Below are 10,022 nucleotides of genomic sequence, written 5' to 3' on the forward strand. Positions count from 1 at the left end.
GAATTTGCATTAGGATCTCCTCCCTCCTGGTGTTCAGCCGGGTAAACACCCTCATGTATGTCGGTGGTATTACTACTCGTTGTGCTACCCTCCTAACCAGCGACCTGCTTTTTCGGCGTGGCGAGTTGCTATGTCTTCTCCTTGGGGACTTGCTCTTTCTAGGTGACTTGCTCCTTCACCTGGTTCTGCTGGTGCTTTCTTTATTAGCTCGCTTCCTTTTGGTTGTCTCAGACTCTGTGCCAACTACTTATTCTGCTCTAATAAAATCATTGGCTACTTCAAGGAATTTCTCCATGATAGTCGGGGGACGCAATTCAATTTCCCACTTCAGAATTTGCAGTCGTTCCATGTTGAACCGCCAAATGTAGTCCCTGAGTCTCATTGGGCTTTTGTACAATGTTGAATAGACATGTAATTGATTTTGAATGCCGCTTGCTGGTGACAAACGGATTAATAGAGTCTAGAAAACTGGTCCCAGCTCTTTATAGACCCTGGGGCCAGCCCTGAATACCATAGCCATGCTTCATCCTTCAAAGTGGTGGAAAACACAATGCACATACTGGCGTCATTCACTCAATAAAGGAGCATAAGGGCTTGAAAGCTATTTGCATGTTCTACGAGGTCTGTTTTTTCTTGGTAGGATTCAAGGGCAGGGGCTGGAAGTTTTTGGGCCGTGGTACTTTGAGGATTTTGGGTGCCAAGGGAGTCTCGCGGGTCAAGCTATGTTGTACTTTCTAAGAGGGAGACCAATTTACCGGTTGCAATGCTGCATTCTCCAGGTGGTATCATACTTTTGGCCTGGCCGAGCTATACTTTCTTTCCCACTCGGTGTGCTCATTTTTTCTTCTTGGTATACTCGGTGGAACTAGTTGCATTAGACCCGGCCGGTGCATCTACTTGACTCTCTACTGGGACTTGTTCATTTCGAACCACTACTTCTTTGTCTAGGACCTGAATTTGGCTTCACACTCGCTGAGGGGGTGGGTTTTCACGATAGGAGTTATGACAAGGAGGTTGTTGGCTGTTGCGAGGTTAACTTCCTCACGATATTTATTGATTGTCTTGTTGAACTGGTTGATTTGGTACCGCAGGGTGCGGTTGTCGATACTGCTATTGCCGGTGCTGTTGTTGCCTAGAAATGAATACAAATCTGTTTTTCCACATTCACATTTGTTTTGTAATGTTGTGTACGCATCGAACCAAATCAATAAGATGTTGTACGTCCATAGCTGCGGGAGGTGCCATTAGAGGTGGGGTGGCATGTTCATATTGTTCTGAGCATCGACCGGTGGTAAAGGAACATTGATTTGGCCTATTGTGATTGTTGGCATTTGGCCATTGACGTTGTTAGCAAACGGGTTGTTGGAAGATGCCATTGAAAGGTTTCTTTGAGGAAAATGAGAGAGATAAAGAGATGAATGAAAAGAAACACAGGCTTTTTGTTGTGTATCCCACAGACGGCGCCAATTAATGAAGCACAAAATATGCCCACCAATAGATAAAACACATAATCTATTCACTCTCTCGTGTCTAATGATGTGGCTCGGATTGGGTTCAATCTACGGTAAGCCGAGTTGTGAAACCAAGCTGAGGGTCCAAGTTAAGAGTTGCTGAAATGAAAGAGAGGTTAGAGTGCTTGGGTAACTTTTACCCAGGAGGACACTTCGATGCTTAAGTTAGTCTCGAGTTCTCTTAGAGAAATTAAGAGAGTGTGAGAGCTTATGTGTGCATACCTTTCAGAGTGTCCTTGGGTTCTTTTTATAGTTATTAGGTGTCTAGGTGTCACTGATCAACGCCTTTGAGTTTTCTACGGAGCTGTTTCTGTAGTCTGAGGGAGTGCTGAGAGGTTAGTTGCTAAATTCGTGCGACTATTATAGGTCGCCTGCAGGTCTTGTGGCACGTAGTTTGACGAGTTATCCCCTGCAGTTTCGATAATGGTGCTAAACTGAATATGGCGTGTAAGATGGTTTCGGGCGAGCTGTTGTTGTTGGTGGGCCAAGCTCGCTTCAGCTAGGCCACGCACCTATTATAAATTGCCACGGGTTGAACAGGCGAACTGTCTTGTTGATTTGGACGTTGTATTACTGACAACGTCCATGTGTCCTTCACCAAGTGGGTTGACCAAAATACCCCTCATCACTAACCATCTAACTTAGTTTGAAATTTGTTTAGTAGCTTTAATACTGATTTGGAAGGTCTAAGAATTAAAATATCTTTAGGTTTATTTTGAATTCTAATTAGTGAAGAAAATGAATTAGTGGCTTAGAGGATATATGCAACAAGGAGGATTGGGTTGAAACTTAATTACAAGTTACAACAAGATAAACAATTCATGCTGGAGAATGATCCTTAGTCAAATCGTGAGAGTAGGTTTGCTGATTAGGCTATCTAATGAGAAGGCATCCATTTGTTCCTGTCACTAGCATCAATTCATAGGTTGAAATTCATATTGTAATAAAGTTAGAAAAGGAAAAAAATAAATCTGAGGAGGATGTGGAGTAAAGTAAGTAAAGAGGTATTACAGAAGCAGTTGAATCCAATGAGTTTGATCAACAACTCAAACTGATTAAATCAATCTTGATTTTGTGATTTGTTCCGATTAATAATTGGATTTGTTATGGTTCTTGCATATTTCTACCCGATTAAGACCCAAACTAATTTTTGAGTATATATATATGGTAATTTATAAGTTTTTGTGCTTATGAGAATGCTCTGACGTTTTTAGTTCCACCATGAACCTACCCCAATTAGATTGTACTATTATGACATATGTTTTCTCTTGAGTGGCAAGTGGTCCCATGGGGAAGTGAGTGATCCTTTTGAAATTAAATTAAGTGGTTTTTTTTGTCAAATCGTAAGGAATGCCAATCAAATTCCCCAAGACACTTTGGCTCACTTTTTGTGATATTCGTGTTTTATTTTACCCAAGTGTTATTTTACATAGAAAATGATAACTCTGTTGCCCTAGCCAAATGGCCATCTATAAAGTTTAAACATATATATTGTTGTTTATAGAGTTTGGAAAGATAATTGTTATAACTTCATTTTTTGAAAATTGGATTAAATTCTTGGTAAGCAAATACACTCTCACTATGTGAAATCAAGACTTGAGGCTGATTATACATAGAAGGAGTTGGCTGACCTTGCCATGGTACTCTTTCTGTCAGATGCAAATTAACTGAGGGAATTAAGCCCAATCTATTCACTTTTGCTAGTGTTCTTGCAGCTTCCACAGCTAAGCGCATGGAATTCAAGTTCAAAGGCAGGTCATAAAACTTGGTTTCGACTCAACAGCATTTATGAGAATTTTTTGATAAGTATGTATTCCAAGTCTGGACAAATTAGAGATGCTAATGCAATGTTTGAGCACTTAGAATGAATTGAGAGATGTGTGGCTGCAATTCACAGTGGGTAGAGAGTGGGTAGGAAAAGTGAGTAGGAAATCTGGGCTCATGAAGAACCGTGATGCAATTTTTTCTTGGAATGGTATGATTTCGGGGTTTGTGTTGAATGCGTTTGAATGGATTCTAACATTAAAGAAATTGGTTTTGCAAAACAACTTCACTATCGGGTTCTAAAGAATGGGTTCGGATATGATCTTAACATTACAACAACACTTATGGTTGATCACTGTAATAAGTGTGGTGAAATGAATGGTGCATTAGATTTATTCTCTAAAATTAATGTATGGTGCTCACAATGTGGTATCATGGACAACCATGACTTGTGGATATTTGCAAAATGAGTAGGGAAGATTTTAGAGTGATGATGTTTCTTTCTATCTTATCCTTGCTAGCTTGCTGGGTGAAGAGTGTGCAAGGGGCAGCTGTTTTTTTATCAATTTTTTCCATCCAATTAGCAGTTCCAAATATCACAGTAAACTCCTCAACTTTCTAATGATGTATTAAATTTATAGCAAAAAAAAAAAAAACTTTCTAATAATGTATTACACTGTAAAAAAAAACATGGATCATAAATTGAGCGACATTGATGAATAAATTTGTAGCCATTCACATGAGAGACCAACCAAAGACAAGAAAAGAAATGACAAATGGGACATGAATGGTAGGTGACCCAACCTTCTTCTTTTACAGTTTTCAGGCTTGAATATCACTGCTTCTAAGACTTCATGGTTTCATCAACAATTCTTTTACATGCAATAACAACTTCGTCCACATTAATAGTTTGGATATACCATTTCAGTCCCTGATCCATTAGCATATGTCCTAAACAGATGCCTTGTGTCTCAACCCTTACAACCCCTTCCTGTAAGTAAAGAGATCATGCTTGACCAGTGCCACAAAACTCATAGGATCATGAAGGAAACTACCTGAATTTAGCAACTGAATGAGTTATTCCATTGAGGTGACAGAAGAAAAAGAAAATATTTTAGAATCATTAAGCTTATTAAGGGAAAGATACCATGGAGACCATCAGATTTCACATGATAATCTCTGTAAAATTTGCACATATCACTTAATAATTTAGCACATCTTCCTCTTGAGTCCCTCAACTGGGAGAGGTCTGCATCTGAAATAAACAAATAGTTTTCATGATTAGGTTAACATGCCAAATTAAGCAGTATAGGTATAACATAGCAGTGTTAAAAGTATAAAGAATGAAGTGAAAGGTATGAATTGCACCTGCTAATTAGCTTCACTTGGGTGGTAATATTTATGCTAACAACAAGAATATTTGCTCCAGATGCAAACACAAAATCAACTGCTTCTGAGTCACCATAGATATGCAACTAACTCTGAATGGGATTGGCAGTACTCTTATCATTATCAACATAGTTAACTATGGAAACTCTGCTTCATATCCTAGTCAGCATGATGCATGCTTGTAGGAGTACTAGGTTGCATGATGATTAAATGAATGATAAGCTGAAGAAAAAACGAACATGATGAGTGCATTTGGAAAACAACACCATTTATGAGTATAATATAGATGAAGAGAAAATGAAAAACGAGTGTGCATTTTAGAGCAAAACTAAATAAAAATGGAAGCTTAGATACTGGTTAGGGATCTTTTGTTCACAAAGAGAGCAAAAAATACGAAGTTGGGCGCTTAAGGGCATTTCAGTCATGAAAATATGTTTAATAGGGCTGATTCACCATTTAGGAGCAGTTTTCTAGCTTGGGTTTGTCAATGATCCCACCCTAAAATATGAGTGCATGTATGTATGTGTGTATATGGCTGTAAGCAAGCCAAGCCTATTAGCATTGCATACTTAAATACTTGAACTCGGCTCGTAGTAATTGAGTTCGAGTCGAGTTCAAACTTCATAGTTAGAGTTGCAACTTAGGTGGATTGGGTTGGGTTGAAAGTCAACCTAGGCCCAACCCTAAAGGTACAAACCTCAAGCGTAGGTTGTGCTTCGGCAGGTTGGTTCGGTTTGAAATAATTTATGTGTACATTTTTACATATTTATCTTTTGATGGGCTTTTATGGTCCAATTTAAGAGTATAATTGATTGGAAATATATAAAAATTTCATTTGATGGGCTTTTATGGTCCAAATGTACATATACACATGTATAAATAATTAAAAAGATAATTTTATATAAATATAATATACATATATGTGTTATACGGGTTGGCTCGGGCTCTGGTCAAACTTGGGCTATTTGAGGCATCAGCTCAAGCCCAACCCAAGCTTAGGTTAGGCCCAAAACTCAAGCCAACCTGTGCAAAAACTCGAGTTGGGTCAACTCGGTTTCAAGTTGGACCCACCCAAGTTGCACCCCTATTTGCAATACTCCACTTGAGTGGCTTGGAAGCCTAATCGAGCTTATAATAAAATACTATTTTTTAATATATTTGTATTTATAATATAAATAGATATAATTTTTTGACATTAACTTATTTATAATATAAATAAATAATTTTATAATTTCTTTTCATAATATATTTTTATTTATAGTATTTATAATATTAATTTATCAATAATTTTTAATATATACTAAAGTTTCCTAATATATTTTTATTTTTAGTGTGTTTAATATTAGCTTGTTTATAATTTTTAATACTAATTTATTTATAATTGGCTCAAGCCGAGCTTGAGTAACTTGCAAGTATTAACTCAAGTTGAATTCCAGCTAGATTTGAGTTTTGAGCTTTGAGTTTTTGAGTTATGCTCAAGCTTGATACACAACTCGATTTCACCCCTATGTATATACACATGTAAATATATATCTATATATGTATGCATGAATTTGTAGTTCAGTTGGGCTGAGATTGGGCTTGGACTAGGACAAAATCAAGACTGGCTCAGATAAGGATATATAGGCTACCTTAGGGCTAGGCCTGGGTCTAACCCAAATAGTAAAGAAGCCCAAAACCTTGGGCCCAAACCCAGCTTAATAACCAAAAATTCAAGCCCAATCCAAGTAAAATTACAGGTTAGGTCAATTCGGACTTAGGTTGGGTTGACCAAAGTTACAGCCCTAGCCTTCAAGCTCATAATTGGCCAAATCCCAAAAGAGAGGCTAGTGCAAGGTTTTAAAAACCAGAACAGACACAGAACCATTTTGGCCACTGGTTCTCAGGTCAAATGGTCTGATCATCCAATTTGAATGGACCGCCTGATCTGATTTAAAAAATAAAAATAAATAAATAAATGGCCAAAACCATTATCAAATTCAATTGAATGAATCAACAGGTCGCTGACCAAATCAACAGTTTTTGGGCAAAATGAAACCAGTTGCCTGACCGGTTGTCAGGTCAACCAATCTTACTGTCCAGTGCAGTCTGGTTTTCAAAACCATGGCCTAGTGGAAGGTTTTTGGGCGGATTTGAAAAACCAGTTTGTAGTTTTATGTGCATGTATCGTAACTTTCATTTTGTTAAATGGTATTGGTTTTCAGATTGCTTACCCAAAACCACATCGAAGGTTAACAGGAAACTCCAGTCTATTTTCAGTTGTTTGGGTGGAGCATTTCATTTACACATAATTACCAAGGTTGTGTTTGGATTGATTTCAATATTTTGTATTTTTAAAGCTCAAAAGCACAAAGGCCCAATTTTAAGTTTTGTGATTTGGGGCTTAAAAGTGTTTTGATTTAAGATTATAATCTGTTCAAGACTAACTCTTACCAATTGTTCAATACGCTTTTTTGCTCACTTCTATTTTTCACATCTTAAAGCTCAAAAGTAAAAATTTATTGGTATAGGATATCTGATATCATGAAAATGATTTTCTTTTTTTGTCAAATATAAGAGGGATCAACAAATTAAGGACATGGGATAGTTTCTAAAACTTTGTTCTTTTGGAATTTTTAGAAAGGGATTTTTGTTAAAAAAGGGAAAAAAAATTAAAAAGTTAGAGGCCTAAGGGCCTGTTTGGGAGGGTTGAGTTGAACGTTCTTGATAGCTATTAAAAGAGGTTGAAGCAGACAACCATTCAAATGACTGGTTCACAGCCAATTTGGGCTGTCTAGATTTTTTCACCAAGCATAACTTATATAAGCTGTCTATGTGGGGCCCACCTAAAAAATCCAAAAGCTATTGTGATTCAACTCTCTCAAATGAACGCTAAATTTGGTTGTGGCTTATCTGTGTGTAGACATGTTCATGGCTCGGTCCAGGCTGGGTCGGGATTTGCCTATGTATCAATAGAAAACATTCAGGCCCAACCATTGGGCCTAGGTCTTCAGCCCGAGTCCGACCAAAAAATTGAAAATAGATTTTTTTTCTTTTTATTCAATAAAAAAAATGCTTTATTTGTATTAAAAGCCCTCAAAACTCAAAAATAATAAAAAATCTCACTATTACTTGAAGACGGAGAAGAGAAACAAAAAAAAACATTGTATATATATTATTAAATAAAATATATTTTTTTATTATATAATATATATTATCAAGTTGGGCTTGGGCTCGGGCCTGACTTTTTTAAGAAAGCCTGAGCCCAAGTCCGTGGTCCTAAAATAATGTCCAAGCCTAACTTAGAACAGGCTAGGGCAGGCTGGCCCATGAACAGGTCTTCCTGTGTGTAAGACAAGATGTTACTGTTAGGAGTGAGCATGGGTCAGTTCAGCTGGGTTTCAAGGTAGAACCTAGAACTAGGGCTGTCAATGGATTGGCTCTGGTTCGGAACATGGTAGAACTAGTCCTGAACCAACAAAAAATATCATGGACCCAGAACCGAACCAGACCCTCCAAAACCGAACTGATTGGTTCTCAGGATAATCAGGTCTAACCCAATGGACCCGATAATAATAAACCTGTGAAAAGAAAAAGACAACATATGAGCTCAATAATGGAGATCGATTTAAAACAAAAACTCTTGATGGCTTAACCCCAACAGCTGAATTCAACAATGTTTGATTTCAAACAAAACCCTTAATGGCTTAATCCCAACAACCAAGTTCAATAGTGGGGATTGATTTCAAACAAAACCCTCAATGGCTTAACCCCAATAGCTAAGTTCAATAGTAAAGAACTGAACATCAACTATTAAAAAAAGAAGAAATCAACTGGTAAAAACTAAAACATTAGAAATAGAGTAATGGTGGAGAAAGAAGAGACCATAGAGAAAGAAGAAACCAGCGAGAGAGGAGACTGATGGCGACAAAGAAGAGACCGGCAAGAAAATATACTGATAGTGGGAGAGGAGAGACGAACGAATGGTGAGAGAGAAGGTTAGGTTGTCTCAACTGCAGCCCCTTTTCCTTTTGCCTTTTGAATGGTGAAGAAGACTCCAGCTTCGTTTTTGCCTTTCCAATGGTGAAGAAAACAAAATGACTCATTTTGGTAGGGCTTTGAACGAAATCCTACCAAAATGACCATTTAAATTATTAAATATTACATAATATATAATTTATTAACTATTATATATATTATACATTTAATATTATATTATATATAATATTATATAAGGTCGGACCGAGCCCAAGTGGGTTTGGGACATGGTGGACCCAGTTCCGAACTGATAATAATCAGGACAATTTGTTAGGAGGAATTATAGAACTAGAACTTGTCCAATCAGTCCAGGTCCATCAGACTCAACCCATTGACAAGTCTATCTAGAACTTACTCTATAGGGGTTAGATCCAGGTCCATCAAACCAATTCCCTGGGTTGGTTTGGATAGGACAAACCCTTAGACCCTGGAATTGGCCTAAGTTGAAGATAGGGATGGCGAGAGGGTTTTGTAAACTCTAGACCCTAGGGAGCATTTGACCAAACTCTAATTGGGAAAACCAAACTGAAGCTGAACTAGGTTAAAACCAAAATAATCAAACCGAATTTTTTGTGATTATTTTGATTATAACCGAATTTAATTGTGGGAGTTTACAGTATAGGGGAAAGATCATTCTAATTAGACAAACTGGGCCCTAGGTTTCTTATGTTTACCTAGGTCCAAATGTGAAGGGGTTTGAATTGATCCTGTTGCAAATATATCTGTATAAATTTTATGTAGATTTGGCATGAAAACCCAACTCTTGTTGGTTTTAGAAATACCCAAACAGAACCCAATCTAAACTTAAGCTAGGCATATTACCGTGAACAGAACAGTAAACCTAAACCATCAATATAGTAGAGGTCGTCTAACATCCATCTTCTTTTCCTCTGGAAAATCTAGGTAAACAACATTAATATGAACCACCAACTGCATCGATTTAGAGAAAACCCAAAACTGAAATATAAAACATAATAATATGTAGGGGGGACTATGATATAATCATGTCCCCACCAATAATATTTTGAGAAAATCAAAACTTAAAATTGGTTTTTTTCGGTTAATCAATTTTCCAAACTTGAGCACTGAAATTGAAACGAAATATAAGAAAAAAGCAAGATAAAAAACAGAAACTAAACTGATAGTTGAAATAACCAAACCGAAAAAACCAAAACCAAAATTTCAGTTTGTTTTTTTTTTTTTTTAACAAAAAGCTCATCCCTGTTAGAACCCTCCCTCCACATGAAAAATGCAAAATCCTCCCTGACCATACCCTTCCACATTTGATGGTGGATTGGTGGGGTGGGTCAGGTTGGCAGTTTGGGCCCAAAATCCACGCTA

Source organism: Nelumbo lutea, chromosome 3 (assembly GCF_056320005.1).
Source record: "Nelumbo lutea isolate HS-2025 chromosome 3, American lotus-T2T, whole genome shotgun sequence".
Taxonomy (NCBI): Eukaryota; Viridiplantae; Streptophyta; class Magnoliopsida; order Proteales; family Nelumbonaceae; genus Nelumbo; species Nelumbo lutea.